Source organism: Nicotiana sylvestris, chromosome 6, assembly GCF_000393655.2.
Source record: "Nicotiana sylvestris chromosome 6, ASM39365v2, whole genome shotgun sequence".
Classification (NCBI taxonomy): Eukaryota; Viridiplantae; Streptophyta; class Magnoliopsida; order Solanales; family Solanaceae; genus Nicotiana; species Nicotiana sylvestris.
Window position 1 is genome coordinate 69,251,044 of NC_091062.1, and position 23,806 is coordinate 69,274,849.

Genomic DNA, 23,806 nt, shown 5'->3' on the forward strand with positions numbered 1-23,806 from the left:
TGCCACAAATTCAAGTTTTGATAAATTTGACATAGTGAAAACTATCATAAAAGATGAATAAGTTAGAGAAATAATTATAATAATAAACAATTAATGAAAACAAAACGATTAAGGTAAAAAAATAAAAATAGAGCTATATCATGTTAACAATCTACTATTTCATTTTATTCTTGCCATAAAGTAGAAATTACATACTTGTTTCATTTCACTTTATATTATTGATATATATGTATTAATAGAATTGAACGTGACTAATATTATTTATATGTTCCAATAAATATAAAGTAATTAAAAAATTATTGTTTGTCAATTCATTTCTCACAGTTCTTCGAAATGCCTTAAAGATATGTTTTGATCCAGGGAGTCCATGACATTAGTGCATAGCTAGTTTGATGACTTTGAGGTCCTGTAAGAGTTGAGCATGGAAGGAAATAGTTGTTTAATCACTGCAATGTACTTAAACTATTTAAGATGCCAAAGCGCACAAGTAATCTGCAAACAGTGAGCATATGATATGTACTGTCATAAATAAGATGATTATAATGATATATACCTTAATAAAATATGGCTCAACTTAGCGGGAGTTAAGAATAAAATTAGAGTTTCGTGCTGATAACGTGTTATAAAATAAAAGTAATGCAGTAAAATGTAAATAAGAAGAGATAGAAAGAAGGGAGAAGTGTTTTCTTCTTTCACTTTGGTGTATTTTTTCATTGCAATTACATGACCTTTTATAGGCATAAAAAGTAAAAATAATGGACATAAAGTAGGAAATTTATTAAGTTATTCATAACATGGGCATCCAATGTAGTATCCAAAGTAGTATCCAATGTACAAACTATTCATAACAGTTTTCCATTAATTTGAATCGCCTTTTGATTAAATTAAGTCTTCCCCCCTCCCTTAGTCTTCAAGAACGAAAAGCATGTATAACGGTATGGTTGTCCTTATTTACCTTTCTCGAACTGTTTCTCCATTGTAGTGACGAGATGGTCAAATGCCCTTTCCGACCACTCGTTCCTTCGCTACCCAACATAATGATGATGTATTTGGGAGAAAGGTCCAACACTGTGGCTCCTACTCGATATCTCTATCATTCTAACTAAAGTTTTTTCCTTTTTTCTGTTATAAATATTTTATATCTTTTTTCTTAAATATATGAGAATATAAATTAAAGATCGTTAAACATTGGAGACTAGAAGATTAGGTCAAGACTAATTGAGAGACAATAATGAGGACTAGGATGTTAGAAGGACAATAGTTCTGCCACACGTTAGATTGTATAGCATTTATTGAGAAAGTTGTTTGTTGGTTCTTATGTTGTCTTGGACAATCGTAACCTATGTTGCAAACTCTTCAAAATGTAGCCGCACCTGTGTCGAATCCTTAAAAAATGCATTACTTTTAGAGAATCCGACACATATTCGGCCACATTTTCGAAGAGTCCAAACAACATGCATCCTAACCTCATGCACTAATTTTGGGCGATAAGTTAGACTTAGTGTCCATTTTCTAGTTAACCACTCTTTGGCGTGTGTGGCTGCTAAATTGTCCCACATTTAATAGGAGTTTTTGGCGAAAAACGTCCTTTAACTATACCCGTAACCTAAACTACATCCTTCACACATCATTGTAAATAGAAAACATCCTTGTTATATCCCATATTAACAAGTTGCATCCTTCCGTTACTCTAAAGTTATAAAACTAACGGAATAAAGCTATTCACATGAGTTGCACGTGACGTTCCACACCACCCAAAGCATTTCGTCGTTCTCCCCTTGCCCTACCTTGCCACTACAAAGAAATCCAAACCATCATCAGTCCGTTGCACAATATTTCTTTTCTGTTCTTTGCAACCAAAAGATGGTACAAGTAAATGGTAGTAATATCCGGTGATCCACCAACCAAATACAGTCAAAATGCACATGCAAGTTGAGTTCACGATAGCGAAGTCTGCAATCTCACCATTATAATACACTCAACAGTATATCAAATGAAGTAGCTTACTGCTACAACTATGGAGCTCTAAACGTTGGAAGATATAATTGCACTTACAAAAAGTAAATCTTAGTAATTGTGTACGCGTAAAATCGGGCATAAAGCTACCCCGATTTTCCGGTAAAGAAATGGGAGGACAACCCGATCCAATATGACCTCGGATAAAGCCGAGGGCTCCTATGGATCCGAGCCCGAGAAGGATGAATGATGCGCTAAAAACCGGACACGGCCAAATATGGGAAGAATCGGTTCGAGCAAAATAAAGAATCGAGACTAAAGGAAAGCCGGTTGGAAAGGACAAATAAGGGGACGAAATATCCGCCCTTAACCGAATATTACGGCGCAAATGTCGCCCAGTATCAACAGTGTATCACGGTTTACCAGAGAAAAAAAAGATTTTTAACATATTTAAACTTCTACTAAGATTGAAACTCACCTATTATATAAAGGGAGAACCTTTTTATTTTCAAGACCACCGTTAGCACACATATCAAAACATTAAAGTCAATTTTTGTTCTCTAATTACTATTCAAAGTGTTCTTCCGTTGCTTATTTGTTTAATTGCAATCGAGCCCGTTTCCCGGCTTAATCTAAACCAACTTTCATTGTTCGCCATAAAGTGAGGCTTAATCAACCATTGCGGTTGGTTTGATTGTTTTATCTTCCTTTAATTCAATGATTTGCCATTCTTAGGTCATTCGTGTTAAATTAAATTACACATACTTTAAACCGCGTATAAATTCAATTGTTATTCATTTTAAGGGTAAATACTAATGTAACTATATAATTGTAGTAGTAATTTTTCATTATTATTAGGCCGAGAAATATTAACAATAATGGAAATGACAAAGCTTATGGAGTATGTTCCTATTCCGATCAAAGAGAGTCATGAGGAGCCTAGTGACAAGATAATAAGTTGTATTGCATTCCATATATTTTGCAGCTAAAGCTTGACTGGTTGTCTCTGTCATCTGAGTGATTGTAAGTTGTATTTGGTTTGGCACATACGTGACAATTACCTGGTTGCATCGTTATCTCTTTTTGATTTCTTTGGTGCAAAGTAGTTTGATTTCCATTTTTAATTCTTTTTAATTTGTTTGCAGAGTGCTATAATGCAAGCTCTTTCTGAGATATAGTTTTGACTTCTGAAAAGAAGAGAGGCTCTGTTAGCTGAGAAGACTTTGAAATTTGCAGACGGCAATGGTCGTTGAAGCAGACTTGGTATCTCACGTGCATAACTTTATTCCGTTAGTTTTATAACTTTTGAGTAACGGAAGGATGCAGCTTGTTAATTCTGGGATATAACAAAGATGTTTTTTGCTTACAATGATATGTGAAGGATGTAGTTTAGGTTATGAGTATAGTTAAAGGACGTTTTTCGCCAAAGATGATTTTGAACAGGATTATCGTTCATTTTCTCTCATTTTAATATCTAGTACTGGAAAGCTGCATATCCACTTCGGAAGCAGTGGCGGACGCACGTGGTGGCAAGCGGGTTAATTGAATCCACTTCATCAAAAAATAATACTGTGCATATTTATAAATTACGATTAAAGCTGTGTAAATTTTTTATAAATATTTTATTTGAACCCATTTGACAACTACTATTTTACAATTAAAGTTATGTACTTTTAATATTGAACCCGCTTGCATAAAATTTTGAGTCCGCCACTGTTCGAAAGCATACTTAAGATTACCAAAATTCCGACAAATTACCTTCTAGAGGGAACAAGATTGAGCAACCGGCAGTATCTTAGATGCAAGACTGAAGGAAGGTTGAGCAAGTTGAATTTGTTGACATGGGCGGAGCTAGAGTACGATCTACAGGTTCTGCTAAATCTAGTAATTTATGTTTAATTCATATATTTATCTTAAGAAATTTATTGATATAATTTATTAATTTAGAATAAACATATTAAATTCTCGGACATATAAACTCCAAATTCTGATACCGCCTGTATTTATTATGATAAGCATAGGAGTAGTTTCACTTTTAGAAAGGAAAAGAAATGTAATATCATCTTTACACTTGTCATATAGACAAGCGAAACAGTAACATTGTGGAGTTACAAAAGAATGATATTCTAGTTTTTATCAGTTGCACGAGCTAGTACACATGCTGTTTTTCAGGTTCGACATGACCAACAAAATTTCACTGATAGTAATTTTGGATTTTCATTTAGTTATCAATTCACTATTGCTTAGACAACAATCTACCCGATTCATTAGCTGGTCATATGAATGTTCTTAGTTACGTTCTATGCTTTAAATACAAGCAAAGTTTTCATTATACTACCCATTTCTACTTAATTTTCTAGAGTTAAACTCTAGTTTAATCTGCTTTTATCAAGTAAGCGCACGCTCAAGATAAGCAGATAATATATAGAATGATCAAACACGTGGGCGTGCATCTTCATTCAGAGAATTACTTATATACTTCACACTTAAAAGTCATGGTTTCACCCCACACTTAAACTCTTGCTCGTCCTCGAGCAACTTTCAAAATTAAGCACAATGGCAAGAAATATATTTCAAAACATACTCAAACATCCTATCAATGATAATTGTTTATATCAATATTTAGAACCCAACATAAAAAATATTGACATCTTTCTTCAAAATTAGACTCATGCCAAGACCATTTAAATGTTTGTGTGAACATCCTAACCTAAAAATATGACTCCAATATATTTCCTATTATGACTTATTTCTTGTGTCAACTCAAAACGCATGCCTTGACTTTACCAATCCTTTGCAAAGCATGTGCCCGCACCACAAAGCAAAGAGAGAAATTAGTCCACACACTCAAATATGTATTCAAGTATAATTTAAGGACGTACACTATCACGACCCAAAACCCAACCAATCGTGATGTCACCTAACCCAACCCACTAGGTAAGACAAATAATAGTCAATACAACTATAATGAAATACTAAGGGATCAGTAAATGAAATAACTAAAACTTTATATTATATCACAAGGACTGGTAGTACAAATCATGAGCTTCTAAGATTTAGAATTTATAAAGCTAGTATGAAATAAATAAATCATCTGTTTGAAATATACATAAACAGATTTGTAAATCTAAAGCTATCAAGGACAAATGACAGCTATAACCAGAACGTAGATACATCTTCAATGCCATCTCCCACCGTACACAGCAACATCAGCTCCAAGATCTGCACGCAAGGTACAGAAGTGTAGTATGAGTTCAACCGACCCCATATACTCAATAATTATCCTAACTAACCTATGCAAAGTAATAGAAGCAAGAACTATAAATGATACTCGTTGATCACTTGTGTAGTTCATAAATTCAACAAGTATAGAGCAAATATATGATCAAATCAGGTAAATTACATGTAAAAACCATCTTGGTGCTCACAATTATTTGTTTAAAAGTGTTCTACTAAGTCAGCAATCCAACATATAAGGAAGATATGCAAGTAAATCAGGAAAAAAATCAAGGAAATTATAAGTAAAGATGAAATGCAATAACCAACTATCAGTCCGTTGCGGCGCGTAACCTGATATATGTAACAATAACCAGCTCTCCCAGAGCTCACATCAACCAGAAACCCATCGGTTTCTCACACATCACATGTATACCATCAAGAGAGAAACATGAGAGGGTGGCTCTGGGGGGATGGATTTGTATCACAAGCTGCACGGACAACCCACGTGCTACACGAACAACCCACGTTCTAATAATATTAACAACATGTATAACTCACGTGATGCATGGACAAATCACGTGATATAGTTTTAATATCGGGATCCACACGGATAACTCACGTGTTGCACGAACAATTCATGTGCTAATAATATCAATCCACATGGACAAATCACGCACTGCACGGACAACTCATATGTAAATATCATAGTTCGCCTGGTGTGGTCACATGCATATTATTATAATCCACCCGGGATGGTCATATGTATAACAACACAATTCGCCCGACGTGGTCACATGCATCTTTTCTAAATCATATCACACAGAAGCAAGTATACATGATCACACGTATATGATGTATAAATATCAGATTTCATGCTCCTAGACTGGTATAATAACATGCTAATGCGTAGTTATATGCAATGTGTATTATCATAGATTAAATCATTTATTTCATCACAGAGATAGAAATTACCAAGTTTATTCAGGGAATTAATCTTTTCGTAACCACAAACATCGCTCAAATAGTTCCCAAAAATTTTACAAATAAGAGAAACATTATAGCTTAAAGCTTAACAATTAATTCTAGGCATATCATAGCCTAAATACTACCCCAATCATCGATAAACACCCGGTGCTCGCACATGGACTCAAACCCCACACATATGCTCACCCATAGCACATAACTATCACAAATAGTTCAGGCAACTAATGCCTCAACCAATTTTAGATAAGATATTTACCTCAAACAAGTCAAATCCAATACTGGTGTTTACCTAAAAAATGTGAGTAACAATTAAAGATATTTTTGTGATTTTAAAGATACGTGATATATTTTAATACTAGTGATTAAACAAGTAATATAAGAAATAATGAACCAAATCAGTGTTGTCGGAACAATAGGAGGCCTCGAGCTCGACTTATCCAGGGACCTCGAGGTTAGCTAAGAGTAATAAAGTATAAACAATAAAGTAAATGCATTAAGGCTAAAGAGTAATTGGAGAGCATGTTAGAAAAGAAGAATAAGAATATTCTATTGCAATGAATGATCTGATCCCTTACAAAATAATTGGGGTCCCCTTATATAGGAGAGGAAAACTCCAATATAATACATTCCTCATAAAAGTAAAGGATTCTATTGGTACATGTGTATAACGGCCTAGTACAGATCTGTATCATTTCGTACAAACCTTATCCATTAATTAATGCCCTGGTCCACATGTTCCTGAGAAATTCCCGCTCTTTCTTGATTGACCTCGAGATTGTGATGACCTCGATATGGATCATGCCAGGCCTTCCATTAGCTTCCTCGAGGTGGGTGTCCCTCAATCGGATCCGATCTCCAATTCGAGTCTCCCGGGCTCGGACCTGTAGCCCGTTTTAAGACTTCAAAATATCAAGCTCCTCGATTTTGACCGCATACAGATAGTTCCCGTGTTTCTTAGAATTGAATGATACGAAACGATTTTGACCTTGATTTAATCGAACCTCTAGTGATGATGTTTTCCTTGTGGAGCCAACGTTCGAATTGACCGAAACGTCCCATTGGCCCACTTTCCCAAAAACATTAAATGCACGTCAGTGCTGGTTGGCCATTAACGCCTCCGAACCATCACTGCCCCTCAATAAATATGGGGCGTCTTCGTTTAGTAAATAACTTTACCTTTCTTCAATCTCTATCAATCCTCATCTCTTTCTTCAATCACTTGTTTCCTCCGCCTCTTTAAACGTCGTTAAATACCAAGCTCTAACCGGAAACACTTCATCCATGTTCACCCGCATTTCTTACCTTACAACCATGGCCAAAACTTCCAAGACGGTCCCTAAAAAAGATACAACATCATCTTCCTCTGCCTCCCGGCTGGCCAAACCGGTGGTGTCGCCGACACTTTAAGAGATCACCCCTGGTGATTATATCATCAAGAGGGACTTTAGTATCGAGAATCCTCCCAATGTCGAAGGCCGATGTGAGCACGTATCGTGGTACCTTAGCCCGATAACGAAGCAACTCATCAAGGATGTTAGGAGGGATTGTCGATGGGGGGATGAGGTCTAGATTCAATTTCCAGAGCTTAGAGAAAGCATAACTACCCACAAGGAGGGGTTTTGAGTGTTTACACTTACCCCTTCACACTAGGCCCCCTCGATCCGGTGGTGATTGACTTTTGCAAGACATAAGAAGTTACCCTCGGCCAAATCCACCCTTCGTTCTAATGTATCATTATCATATTGCGGTACTTCTCTGAGAAGGCCAAGGGTTTAGAATTCACCCTCAGCCATCTAATTCAGTTGTATCAGCCCCAGTTATTCCGAGGGCTCATCAAGCTGCAGCATCGAACCACGAAGTTCTTCTTCACCAGTACCGATGAAACCAAAGATCGAGGCTGGATAAGCCGATTTGTTAGAGTCAGGACTTCGGACATCATCCCCGAGGAAATAATGTCATTCCCGGAGAGGTAGAATTTTGACCGTAAGTGGAGTCCGCATTTTTGTTCATTTCTATTTTTTTCATTTTTCATAGCTTGCTCATCTTTCTTTTGGCAGCCAATGCTTAGGCGCCCTTGGCGGTGCCCGACCTTGAGGATTGGGTTAGGAAACTAGCTGCCACATCCTCTTATGACAAGCACAAGTGGCGTGATTTGGCGAAGGCCAAATGGGAGGCCAAGAACCACGGCCTTGGAGATGCGTCCAAGATGAGGCCGGCCCTGCCTGAGAAGAAAACCAAGCTTTCAAATCCAAAGCCCGAGAAGGACAATAAAAGAAAGAGGGTCTCAAATCCCGAAGACCCCCAAGACAGGAAAACTTTCACTCGAAGGTTGCGGAAAAGGTTTGCTCAAACAAATGCAGACTCAGCTCATGACTCCTCGAATGGTGAGGAAAATAATGAAGAAGAACTGGCACTGGTGGCTTGGACTAGGAAGCCAGTAAAGGTCGCCAAACATTCCGAACTAGAAAACCCACCTTGTGGTGAGGATGCCCGAAGGGAAGAAAAGGGCAAGGCCCTAAATCTCTGGAGGTTGAGATTGTCCCTCCGTTTTCAACAAGTATACCAGAGGGGGTAAATGCTAAGGCCCCCGTGGATAATGAGAACACCTTGAGTGAAGAGCTCGGAGCCGTGACAATAGGTCATTCCCTTTCATTGCCAACCTATTTTGGGGGGGGGGGCAATCGAGGAAGCTACCACTTTGCATATGCCCGACACAAGTAAGGTCATCGAGGACGATCCTTTCCATAGTTGGTATGCTGGAGTTGAGGATGCCAATGACTTCAATGACGCATCCTCCATTTTTGAAGAGGCCCGACGTCTCTTTTCCCGGGTAAGGATCAGCCCTTTAGTATTGTGATTTTTTCTCTATTCTCATTCGACTGAAATGCCTTTATTTCATGTGTAGGCTGTTGCAAAGTTCAAGGCCGAGCTGAAACAATGTGAGGCCGAGCTCAAGAGAGTATTGTGCGAAGAGAAGGCCTTGAGACTCCTTTGTAATCAGAAGGAAGAGGAGCTTAAGGACCACCGAATTGCTTTGGCCGGAGCTCAAAAAAGAGAGTCCGAGCTGGACGAGTAGGTAACTCCATTTTTAGCAGAGTTCGGCATTCTTGGCACTGCTTTGGAGGCTAATACTTCGATATCTCAGCTACAGCAAAAGCTGGACATGATTGGGCAGCTCCGGGGCGAGGTGAATCAGGTCCGGGCTGATTTCCATCAATAGAAGAGGAATATGGATCAACTTGCTGCTGATAAGAAAGCTATTGCGGCTCAACTGGCCTCGGCTTAGGGTACGCTCCAAGATGTTGAAGCGAAGGGCCTAACTCAGGCTAGAAAAACTGAAGGGTTGGAGGTCGAACTGGTTAAAGCCCGAACTGAAGCTGCATAGCCTAAGGCCGAGGCTGCACAAACTAAGGTTGAAGCTGACAAGATGAAGACTACAGCCGATAAATCCATCGCCATATTCCAGAGAGAAGCCACGACCGTTCAAGCTGAGTTGAGGGCAGCCTCCAACCGGGCAAAGCGAAGCAGTGAATTGGCTAAGTGTCAAGCCCGGAGGGAGACTCTCGAAGAAGTCTGTGCTCGAGGATTTGACCTTGCGGAGGAGATAGCTGAAGCACAAGCACGAGAAACCGATGCTAGGTTTCTTGTCTCCTCTGATGATGAGGACGTAGTGAGTGGCTCCGGGGACGAGGAAAGTGAAGAAGATTCTTCTGAGGGGGAAGAGGCTCCAGAAGATAAAGCTATCGGGGATGAAGACGATACTCCTAGGGACGTGGCCCCGAAAATAGATTAGGTTACTATTTTTGTATAAGAGTCCTTTGTTGTAATATGCTTTGTAAATTTCCCGAATGAATATAAAGTAGCCTTTTGTTCCGTTCTCGATTTGTGCTGACTTTTTATTTTTTCTCAATTCATAAGAATTTTCGATGATTCACATGTAAAGTTCGAGTATTGGTTTGGACTCGCAATAAGCCCTTAGGCTTTTATTGCCCGAGGTCGTACCCCTTAGGGTTTTAGATGATCCCCGAGCCAAACTTAAAGTCAAATTACTGCGAGCTCAGGGCCTTTGGGTCCGAGTTAATTGAGATCGGGGTCTCAGATTCTCATAGGTCTTAGACCCTATCTTTCCTTTTAAGCTGGCCCTTAGGCTCTTTTTTAGGTTGGCCCTCTTTTAGGTTGGCCCTTATGCTCTTTTAGGTTGGCCCTTAGGCTTTTTAAATTAGGCTGTTTCGGCCTCCAAAAATGGCTATATAGTTTTCCCTCACTTCGGCTAAAAGACTTAATGAAATTTTAGTTATGCCTTAGCATGTATTTTGTATTTGGGGGCCAAATTTTTCGAGGCCCTTTATATTTTGCTTTTGCCAGGGGTAGCCTGATTTAACCGGTTTTTCAATGTTTGAAGGCCTTTAGTTTTATAGCAAAAATCGAACGTCTCTGAATCACATTATTTTGGCTGTAGCATTTATGTGACTGTAGTCTTTAATATGGACATAGCCTTCGGCTATGTCACTTGGACTTATTTCCCGATAACTCTTCAAACTTGTTCGAAGAGTTAGTCCCCGAGTATAGTGGCCTTGGCCTTTGTTTCGAGGGAGGTGCCTCTTTTGAGGTCTTATGGTTTTGAGTTTTTGATGACTCGGATGTGTTGTTTGTCAATGACAGTCCTCGGGTATTTCGGGGTGTTTTGGCCCTTGAGCCGCTTCCCGTAGGATTGTAAGTATAGAGCTCGTATGAGATACAAAGTGTGTTTTGATATAACCAGAATGTTTCTTTAAATAGTCAATATATGCATACACACTTCACCATTGGGGCTCAATTATTCTATATGGACACGGTTCATTTGACCGTTTGGCCTATTACAAAGTTCTCCTGCTGAGGCCCTCTTAGGCGCGAAATGTCTTCCCTAGAGCTATAACCTCTGAGGGTGATGCCCCACAATATTCAAGGTTGATTGAAAAAGAAGCCTTGAATACTCGTTGAGTGACCCTTGGGTAGCATATAGGTGTTGCCTCGTTAAAAACCTTGTCGGTAAAACCCATTTGGGATAAAACCCGATCTAAGGGAAAAAAGTTTAACACATTCTTTTAAACCCAAGGTCTTCAAGCTTAGCAGTAATATCGCTTTAGCATTGATATATTCCAATTATTTGGTAGTTGTTCGCCTTTCATTATGCTGAGTTTGAAGGATCCGTTCCTTATGACTCCGAGGACATGGTACGGTCCTTCCCAATTGGGACCGAGCTTCCCTTTGTTTGGGTCTTGAGTGTTAAGAGTGACTTTCCTCAGTACTAAGTCCCCGACTTTGAAATATCGAAGGTTTGTCCTTCTGTTGTAAACTTTTCGATTCTTTGTTTTTGCTCACCTATTCGTATTAGTACAACCTCACGTTTTTCATCTAGTAGCTCGAGAGAAGTGGTCATTACTTTGTGATTTGAGCCTTCAGTGGCATGCTGAAACGTAGCGCTAGGCTCCCCGACTTCGACTATGATTAAAGTTTCGGAACCATATACCAAGGAAAACAGGGTCTCCCCAGTACTTGACTTCGATGTTGTTCAGTATACCCATAATACCTTGGGCAACACCTCTCTCCATTTCCCCTTTGCATCATCTAGACTTTTCTTCAAGTTTTGGATATTGGTTTTGTTAGTGAACTCAGCCTGCCCATTTGTACTTGGGTGGTAAGGTGCCAATAGGATCCTTTTGATTTTGTGGTCCTCGAGGAATTTTGTCACTCTGTTGCCGATGAACTGTTTTTCATTGCCACATGTTATTTCGGCGGGTATCCCGAACTGGCATATGATGTGGTCCCATATGAAATCGATGACTTCTTTTTATCTTACCTTCTCGGAGGCCTGTGCTTCAACCCATTTTGAAAAATATTCAGTCATAAACAAAATGAATCTAGCTTTACTTGGTGCCATTGGTAGGGGGCCGGCGATGTCCATCCCCCATTTCATGAATGGCCACGGGGATAGGACCGAGTGGAGTGGTTCACCGGGTTGATGAATTATTGGTGCAAATCTCTGGCATTTATCACACTTGCGAACGAACTCCTTGGTATCTTTTTCCATGCTGTCCCAATAATATCCTTCTCTGATCACCTTACGAACCAGAGAGTCTGCGCCACAATGGTTCCCACTGGAGCCTTCATGTATTTCCCATAGTACATAATCTATATCCCCGAGCATATTGCCAGTGGTCTATCAAAGGTTCTTCTGTAGAACGTTCCATTTTCATCGAGCGAGAATCGAGCTGCTTTGGCTCGGAGTGTTCTTGACTCATTTGGGTCCGAGGGGAGGTTCCCATGCTTTAAATAATCGATGTACTTGTTCCTCCAATTCCATGTTAAGCTTTTCAAGTTAATCTCTACATGGCCTTCTTCGATCACTGACTTTGACAACTGGATGACAGCCCCTAGGACGATATCATCTTCTTCGACTGAGGATCCTAAGTTTGCTAGTGCGTCGGCCTCGCTGTTCTGTTCTCGAGGTACATGATCTAGTGTCCATTCCTTAAAGAAGTGTAGCATTATTTGAAGTTTGTCCAAGTATCTTTACATTCGATCGTCTCGAACCTCGAAGCTTCCGTTTACATGGTTTACCACCAAAAAGGAATCACACTTTGCCTCGATAACCTCGGATCCAAGGCCCTTGGCTAGTTCAAGACCTGCAATCATGGCTTCATGCTCGGCCTCATTGTTAGTCAATTTAAAAGTTTTGATAGATTGCCTAATAACACTGCCCGTAGGCGATTTCAAAATAATGCCGAGCTCGGACCCTTTCACATTCGAGGCACCATCCGTGAAGAGGGTCCAAACCCCCGCCGATGTACCCATTTTTAGCAAGAGTTCCTTTTATACTTCGGGTACGAGGGAAGGTGCAAAGTCGGCCATGCAGTCTGCCATTTGAGACTTGATGGCCATCCGAGGTTGATATTCGATATCATATCCTCCAAGTTTGATGGCCGCCAATCTGCCCGATAATTCGAGCTTATGCAAGACATTTCGAAGTGGATATGTAGTTAGTACACTTATAGGATGGCATTGAAAATATAGTTTTAATTTCCTAGATGCTCTTATTAACGCAAGAGCTAATTTTTCCAAATGTGGGTACCTGATTTCAACATCCCTTAGGGTCTGACTCACATAATAACAGGAAATTGCGTACCTTGCTCTTCTCGAACAAACACGCCACTTACCGCTACCTCTGACACAGACAGATACAAGTAGAGTGTTTCACCCTCCTTCGGAGTATGGAGCAAAGGAGGGCTTGAGAGATACCATTTTAATTCTTCCAGGGTTTGCTGTCACTCCGGGGTCCATGCGAAGTTGTTCTTCTTTGTAAGCAGGGAGAAATGGTTGCTCTAATCTGATGATCTCGAGATGAATCGACCCAGGGCAGCGATCCGCCCGGTCAACCATTGCACGACTTTCACATTGTTCACCACAGTGATTTCCTCAATGGCTTTGATTTTATTGGGATTGATTTTCTCATTAAATGCTACCAGGTGGCGGGAAGTAAATGCTACCAGGAAATCACTGTGGTGAATGCCTGCCACCTGGTAGCATTTCAGATTTTTTCGCAGATGTGATAAAATCTCTGCATTTGCAAATTCTTGTCCCAGCTCCACGTTATGCTTATGCACAATGCCTACTGCATATGTACCCAAATTTTCGTAGGTGCGGTCACACCAGAACTTAGCAAAAACTAGCATTAACCAATATGTTCCAAAATGATCTAAACCACGTTCGAAATTTGCCCGAGCCCCTCGGAATCTTGTCCGAACATACTAAAAAGTCTCAAACATAATACAGACCTACTCGAGGCCTCAAAACACACATAACAACATAAAAAATATGAATAGCACCTCAAATAAAACTTAACGAACTTTCGAACTTTCAACTTCCAAAACTCATGCCAAATAATATCAAATCAACTCGGAATAATCTCAAATTTTGCACACAAATTCCAAATGAAATAACATACCTATTCCAACTCTCAAAAAAATAATTCAAACCCGATATCATCAAAGTCATTTCTCGATCAAACTTATGAACACTACAAACCTTCAAATTGTAACCTTTCACTAATAAACACCAAAACCTTGTAGAAATATCCAAATGCAAATCCCGGCATACACCCAAGTCCAAAATCACTACTTGGACCTAATGGAACCATCAAAACTCCGATTCGAGGTCAAATAAATAAAACTCAAACTTGATCAACTCTTCCAACTTAAAGCTTCCTAGTGGAGAATCCTTCTTCCAAATCAATTCCGAATCACCTGAAATCTAGAATAGACGATTCACATAACTCATAATACATCATATGAATCTACTCAAGACTTTAAACAGCTGAACAGAATGCAAAAGTTCAAAATGGTCGGTTGGATCGTTACATACACATTGAAAGAATTTGATCACTCTCTCAAAGAAATTCATGTGCATCCCGAGGTGTGACGACCCGATAGGTCATTTTGAGTAATAGGTCTTATTTTCATTTTTGAGACCTTTATTAGCTTCATTCAATATTTCTTGATTTGTGTGCGCAATTCATGTCTTTTTAAAGTTTTCTCATCAACATTTGAAGAAAATATAATTTTTGGCTTTAAAAATAACTTGGGTTGACTACAGTTTTTGGTAGGTCCGTATTGTGATTTTGGACTTGGGTGTTTGCTTGAAATTGGATTTGAAGGTCACTAGGTTGATTTGACTTGTTTTGCCGAAAGTTAAAAATTTGAAAGTTTGGAAACTTCTTAGATTTGACCATAGGTTGACTTCATGTCTATCGGGTTCAGATTTTTATTTTGGGACTTGGTATGGGTCTATTTCACTATTTAAAACTTGTCTGCAAATTTTTGTGCAATTCAGAAATGGTTTGATAGGATTCAGACACTTAGTTGTGATTTAGAGGTTCTTGAGTTTTCTTTTGATTTTCAAGCGTTTTGATGCCCGATTCGTACTTCTGGATTTTATTTTGGTGTTTTGATCATGCGAGAAAATTCGTATGATGTTATTACACTTGTGTACATGTTTGGTTTAGATCCTGCTTGGCTCGGGTGAGTTTCGGATAGGCTTTAGACCATTTTGGACTTAGAACATTGCTGGTTTTCAGCCGTTTCTGGTGTCCAGTGCATTGTGCTTCGCGATCGGAAAGGAAATTTTTTGGCTGGAACTGGTTATTCTTCGCGAATGTGAGGAGATGGTGAGGAATGCAAAGGAAAGTGGGCTTACCCTTCGCGAACGCGAAGCTGTGTGTGATATGGGGAAAGGTCAGGTTATTCTTCTTTGCGAACGTAGACCTTGGTTCACAAATGTGAAGGCAGGCGGGGATTAAGCCTTCGTGATCGCAAACAGGAACTTGCGAACGTGAAGGCCATTTGGCCGCTGCTCTTCCCAAAAGCGTCAGCTACTTCGCGAAAGCGAAGAACACCTAACACCCAGGTATTAAATTATCTTAAAGCCGTGGATTGAACCATTTTTCACCATTTTTGAAGTTAGAGCTCGGCTTAGAGGCGATTTGGAAGAGGTTTTCATCCTAACTTCATTGGTTAGTATATTTTAACTTATTGTATTATATTTCTCTAAACACCCATTAATTTTAACCGTTGATCTAGGATTTTTCATGGTAGAAATTAGAGATTTTGTAAATTGAGATTTAAATATCAAATTGAGGTCGAATTTTGAAACAAATCACATAACGAGGCTTGGAGGTGAATGGATAATTGTGTTTTGGTTCAAATCCCGAGTTTTGACCAAGCAGGCCTATGGTTGACTTTTGTTGATTTTTTTTACAAACTTATTAAGGATTGAATCTTTTTCATGGATAGGTAGTTTCTAAAGCCTATTGTCGTGGTTAACTTTTATTTGAGGGACGAGGACTTGTTGGCCTATTTTCTACGTGAATTATGTGTGGGGATGTCGTATATGTAAGGTGACGAATATATATATATATATATATATATATGTTGTTATTGAGCTAAAGCATGCTGGTAGAGTTTTCTTATTGTATTGTGTTGTTTCCATGACTATATTTTCCATGTCGTAGTTAGGTTATTACTTCTTTAATTGTTCGCCTTCATTATATTGATTATTTTGAAGATGTTGGGATTTTAAAAGCTAAGATGAATTATCATCATACTATGATTAAAGTGAAATAACTTCCCACCTTATTTTGCTATTTTAGATTAGTGTTTTTACTGGGTGAGGAAGAGTGAAAAGCACGAAGGGTGTCGCCGTACCTTATTTGCATACAGTATTATTTATTTCAGGATTACAAGGATTAATACACGAAGATTGATGTAGTGCATTTGATTGTTTGTTCTCGTTTATCATATCATGTGAGACAGAGAGTAAAAGCACGAACATGCTATTTTATTTATGATATTACATGATGAGGACGAAAGTAAAAGCACGAAAGGTAATGTCGTGCCATTGTTGATTCCATTGCTTTACTTGATTTCCGAATTGACAATTTAATTGGTTGCATTATTATTGTTTTCGGAAAAAGGATACTTGTTGGATTTATACTTGCCACTCTTATCGTACTCCCCTTTCTACATGTCTCCTCCCCGTTAATATTTTAATTGTCCTACTTATTATTTTATTGCTTTATGTATATGCCTGTACATTACACTGTTGTTGCTACTGTTTCTCTATTGCTCTATTTTTTTTATATTCTTGAGCCGAGGGTCTTTCGAAAACATCCTCTCTACCTTCATAGGTATGGGTAAAGTTTGTATACATACCATCATCCCCATACTCCACTAGTGGGATTCCACTGGGTTGTTATTGTTGTTGCTGTATATACCTATACAAGATTTACATAGTTTTCTTGTCATACCCTCGTCACTACCTCATCGGAGTTAGGCTCAACACTTATTAAGTAAATTATGTGTTCTGCACTTCTTGTGCAGATATTGGTGTTGGTCCCGGTGATATCTCGTTGTGCTTCTGCTCGGATCTTATTTAAGGCGGAGACTTGAGGTAGAGCTATCATTATTTGCAGTCCCTGAAGTCCCCATCTATTTCTATCTATACTGTTTATCTCATTTCGAACAGTTGTATCTCATTCAAACTATACTTGTAGACTTCTAGCTACTCATGTACCGGTAACACTAGATTTCTGGGGTTATGGGTTTATTTCATGTATTACAACTTTGTTTATCATTAATAGTTGTTATTTCTCTGTTTAAAATTGTTAAGATGTTAAATTGGTTAACTAGTATTGGCTTGCCTAGCAAGTAGACGTTAGGCGCCATCACGACCCCGAGGTTGGGAATTCGGGTCGTAATATAAGGTCGTTCCATAGGCTTGCCCGTTGTGTATGTCTCTACTAATCTATGTTTGCGAAGTCTAGGATAAATTAGGTCTTTATGGGTTGTAATATAGGCTAAGGGATGAGTAAGATATATTTGGGTATATTGACTAACCTCCCTAAGGACTTTAATACACTACATTGAACTTTCAAATGCACACTCTTCATGTCCAATTCAAGCAATGCCACGAAATCATATACAATTTTGGCTTTTACGCACAACTATTTATTCACATGCCCGAATTAAAGGGAATAAAAGGCGTATTTTCTATTTTTTCATTTTTTTTGTATTTGCTTTGATTTTCTTATTCTTATTTTCTCTTTTTTTTTCCAACACTCTCAAAATTTAGGTTGGCCGGCTAATCATCTTTCAAAACATACGTGCAACCTTTGGCCTTTCTATGGTTCCACTCAAGAGCTACGCCAACTCTCATCTTACTCTTCTTGTGACTTAAGTTTCTTTCGGGGGTAAATATTCAAAAAGATCTAATTAAGAACAAAAAAAGACTCGACTTGTAATGTAGGTGCGAAAGAAAAGGTTTATTTATGGTGGTATACTATATTAATGGATAATCAAAGATACACCTACATCATCTTCTAGACTCACAAAGCTTACTTATTTCACTTCGACTAACACATGGGGAAAGCTCTAGACTAATACATGATAGCATAGAATATAATGAAGATCTCATATCATACAATGCACATGATTCACTACAAATGACTCATGCTCGACTCTCAAGTTAAACAACTAAGCACGTCATCATATTAATTCAACACATGAAAAGTAATCACAGGAGTCAAAAGATGAGCCTAAACATCAAAATAAAGACACATATATATTTTTAAAGGCATGTGGGCACATAGAACACAAAAAAGATAATCAGCTCAAATGTTATAGTTCTAAGTCCTGACATAAAACATATCAAAAAGTATAGGTGCTCAAGTTCTTTCATTCCATAATCAGTTTTACAAAAGAAAGAAAAAGAATTTTTTTTGCATTTTTCTTCAGACTTTAATCCCTCAAAAACACTCTCTAGAAATTCCATCATAGGGAAAAGTCCAATTTTTTTTTTTAAATTCTAACTACAAAAAAAAATTCGATATTACCCGGTTCAAAGAGATATGTTGAAAAAGAACCGTGGACGTAAGAAAAATCAAGGATGAAACATTAGTAACTCATGAGGTACTCAGACTTCTCTCGGGCATAGTCCTTTGTGCAGGTACCTCACACTTATTTCCAACCATCTAGCTTGTTGTTGCATTGTTCTAATGAATTTTTTCCTATGCTCCTACTCCTACAAAGACAAAAATAACACTACAAAAATAATACAATAAAAATAAAAAAGTAAACCAGAAATAAAGAAAGCAATAACGTTGGTTGCCTCCCAACAAGCGCCTGAATTAACGTCTGGGTACGATGCCCATCATGACCATCACACACATCACATATATTTTCGCACATAAGATTGAGTTGGTGCGTATAACTCGATCCCGGAAATATTTTAAAATTTTTGCCACGATTGATTTCCTCCACTATATACCTATGGACGATCAAAAGAAAAATTACCATCATTAAAACTCCCAAAATTTCAAGATGCCATATTTCTCAAATCAACTAGTAAAATTTTAAAAAATTAAAGAAAACAAAGTAAAATATGAGTTCAAACTTGAAAAGTAACAATATTTATAGCTACAACAACACTGGTAGTTCTCCAACAACAACGCCAAAATTTGATCACGCCTAACTCTAGTTGTAAAAAGGATAAGCGACCGCCACAAATATAATCCAGTCTAAGAGTTCGAAGTCAAATCCCACAGAGAATTAAAGTTTCGGCACAACAATTTACTATCACTAAGAAGACAAGCTCGAAAAATTCCTATGTTATAAATATTAAGATTATTTTTTCTAACTAATTAACTAAAAAAGTAAACTAGTAAGTTAACGACTAAAGATGCTAAGAGTTAGAGACAAGATTTAGGAGATCTAGAGTTATGGTTTTTCTAATTGTCGGAATCCTTCCCCCTACGTCTTTTATAATTTCGCCTAAGTATTCTCTACTGATCGTGAGCACCTCAGGTGTCGTAATTCTCTCCCGAGTAACTATCATAATTTACTATACATATTCTCACGAATTACACTTGCTGGCACTATCTTACCGTTCACTATGACCACGTCAATGCTTTGTTATTCCTAAACACACCTTTAACCCTGCCGTATTGATTCCTCACATACATTAAGAGTGATCTTGTTTAACAACCATATAAATATGTACCCTTTTCTGAGTAATACATAATAAATAGGCACAATCAATAGATGGTCATACAATCAATTGAAATAAGCACGTAGTTAAACAAGTAGAGAAATTCAACGACTAAATTATACTAAACGTAACAAGAATTCATTCTCCAAAAGGTTCCGTCAGACCTCTAGATAATAAAGCTATTCATAATAGTATGTAAAACTACAATACTAGAATCCATACTAACAATAGAAATAAGAAGAAGAAAGTGAAAAACTCTTAGAAGAATTCTCCGCTTTGGTCCTTGTGTGTTATTGCCACCAAAATAATTCTCCCTTATTCGAAAGTGAGTTTAAGGACTATTTATATGGGATAAGCTTTGCATGGGGCATAATAATACAAGCCAAATTCGGAACAACCTTTTCAGGTTAGCTTGTTCACTCTCTCGTGCGCACACGAGAGTGAACGAGCGAAGTTCTTCTCTTTTTCTTTTTCTTCCGGGTCTCTCGTGTACTTCCACACCCTTTTATCTTAATTCACTGTTTTGTTCAAGCTTCCCTCAGCTAGCTCGTTCACTCTTTCGTGTGCACGCGAGAGCGAACGAGCAAAGTTCTTCTTACATCTCTTGGTCCTGAATCAACCTCTTTTGCTCATCTTTCGTCCAACTCGCTCCTACATAAGAATACACGTATTGAGCACAATTCACTAGAAAAACTCATGTAACCTCTCGCATTCAAACAAGTTATGAGATGAAAGTACACTAGAAAATATGTACTTTCACTATTTATCCGTTTCTCTTTGGTGGTGAATATAATTTTTCTGTTAGGGTAGTTAGTGTTTGAAAGAGAAGAGAATGCAGGTATAGATATTACTTAAAAGAAGACTGTTGAGAGTGTCGATTAAAGAGAGTTGTGTCTGTTTAAACAGTGGTTTTTAACAGACTTCTAACGTATTAATATTAATACCTTTAGTTTAGTCCTCCAAATGCAGAAATATAGTGGGACATTACTCTATTAATTTACTTGTTTCCAAAAAACCCTACTTCTTCTCGTATAAACAATTTAATGTGTGGGTTGCTCTAGTGGAATGATCATTGAGTACAGATTCAAGATAATTATTCTTATCTGCACATGGTTATACCAAACTGAACAATTCAATCATAGATTAAAGAGAGAATACATAAAATTAAGCTTGTTTAAATGATGAAAATCTATATGCAAGTTATTCATTTGTTTGGTGCAAAAATATTGAGTGCATGCAAGTTCGTTTTTCCAGTTTAGATTAGGATTGAGTCACCAAGGAGTGAAGTAATTAAATTGGGGAAGGATCACTATTAATCGATTTATAGTCTCTGGGAAAATAAATGAGTGGATAGGGTAACGTGTATGAAAAAAGAAATTAAAAGGACACACAGTACCATTCTTAGGGTGTGCCGTCCTAGCACGAAAATACAACGTTTATTCTGCTATCTATAAATTTCATGAAATTCCAGTGTTTTTTCCTATTTATGAAATCATTATGAAGCCTTTTTCAACTGTCAATTTTCCAACCTATATAATTTTTATATGAGGTTGTTGAATCTAATTTATTAGCCTCTTCCTACATCAGTTAGATATTTGTCGCCCATTGTACATTTTGTGAATTTCATTCTAATAAAAGAAAAATAAAAGATAGAAGACTTTCTAAGAAAAAGAACACCATGACATTTTTATTTCAGTGATAACACATGCTAAAGCTCATACTTGTAGCTATTTTCCATAATTCGTCCGAGATTTACTACACAAAAACAGAGTAATAAAGTGGAGAATGAATACGAACATCGAAAATCTTTTGGACCACAGCCGACTGCTATGTATCTCTAGAGTTATTTCTCAAACTAGGTCGAAATCAATCACCAAAAATCTTCAGAAAATCTAAATGCAGACAGATTGTTTGTCAACATTATGTACAGAAGATTTTTCTTTTGCTTTTGGCAACTACAGCTAAAGACAAACTAATAAACCATGCTTTTTCTTTCTCTTTTCCTTCGCGAATTTGCAGGAAATTTGTCAATATTCTTCAATAGCCCAAAAAAAAAAAAAAGTTATAGATAGAAAGCATGGTGGGCATATTTTTTTCTTCAGTATATAGTCCTTCCCAAATTGTAAGATGCCACTCTCTGGAATAGGCAATATATGTCCGTACATACTGAAAAGGGAAACCCAAATCTGATCACAATGCATCAATTTCAAAAAAAACCAAAAAACATATAAATAGAAGTTTAGTTGTATTGGAAAACATTTAGGCCAAATACATATACAACACATCCAACTTGGCACCATTTTTCATTTTGGCACTCTATCTCTACCTTGTTCCATTTTGACCCTCCAATTCTATTTCTTATATTCCACTTTAACACAAAAGCTGCAACCAATGCAAAATATATAGCGTGTGTGTATACACAAATCGAAAGTGTAATAAATATCCAATTAAATATTGTCGCCTAGATTTTTTATCCATGTCAAATAGTTCAATACTAAAATACCTGAACCCGACTGTATTATTTCATCCACTGTTGGCCCATCTTCATTCTCTAAGTTCCAAATATTTCATCTGCCAATTTCATACTGACCCGTTTAGATAAAATAAACCCACAAAAAATACGGTCGGGTTGATAAGGTATTTTAGTATTGACCCATTTGACATGGATGAAAAAGCTAGGCAGCAATATTTAATTGGATATTTATTACACCTTAGATCTGTGTATACACACGCGCTATATTTTTTGCACTGGTTTTAACTTTTGTGTTAAAGTGGAACATAAGAAATAAAATTGGAGGACTAAAATGGAACATATAAAATAGAGTTGGAGGGCCAAATAAAATAAGATAGAGATAGAATGTCAAAATAAAAAATGGCTCCGATGGATTGTATATGTATTTGGCCAAATATTTAATTAACCTTGCAGATGTAAATGTAAGAGTTCAATTGGTTGTAGCAGGCGGTTTTATAAACAAACCCCATAAAGCAGAACATATTGCAGAAGCTGCACATGCTAGAATTACACCTGTTGCTGTTGCTGTGTTAGGCATTACTACCTCAACAAGTTCTTTCATTTAGTAATTTGCTTTTTTGGGGTAATAAAAGGGAGGTGGGCACACTGGAGAATGCCCAACTGCTCCGCATGGCAAGACAATAGGATGGCTTACAATCATCAAGCAATAATTATTGAAACCGCAAAGAAATTATAATATTATTCTATCAACTAATAATCATTAATTGGTAACTTGGTTAAACTACTTTGGTTCTGAAGAATCTGTATATTGTCATGTATATAACTTACTCGATTTAACTTATGTACATGGATAACATAGAAAATTTGTACATGGATAACATGGCTTGTTTTCTAGGTTATTAGTATTTATCTATAGTTATCTTTTGGGTATGTTAATCGAAATATAGTGAAAATAATTGTTTTACTTAGTGTCTAGCTAGAAGTTAACACACACTTAAATCTCTTTCCATGTAGAGTTTAAAATTTACAAACTGACAGTATAATATTTCATAGATAATAACTATAACTAACTCCCCCTGAAAAGTAGAAAAAGTATGATAGGTAACCTGAAGAAAAAGATAAGGCAAATTATCTGTTATAATATGTTAAACGTTCTTTACATTATCAAAAATATATAAGTTAAATCTTTTAATATCTTATCGCATGAGTACATCTCCTTCAATTTAATATGTCCTCCGTTCACGTGAGATCAAATTAATTACAAATTTCTTCCTCCATAAGTATACCTAAAAAAGAGAACAAATTTTTTAAATTGTATACCTAATATATACGGTTTCCATTCACGGGTAGGTTAAACTTCAAAGTGCCATATATGTATGCAAGTTGAAGTCGGGAGTAATAATATCCTGTGCATACTGACTAAGGGATAGAATTAGAAAAGGAAGGCTATATTTACACCTACAACGTTTGGCATCTTTGATAATTCACTCTCCTAGGACACGTACTTACAACGTCCTTTGTGGTCCATACTTTTTATTAAATTCTCTTTATGAGTCATCAGCTGCATGCAATTCCAGAGGGAAAACAGGAGCCGGG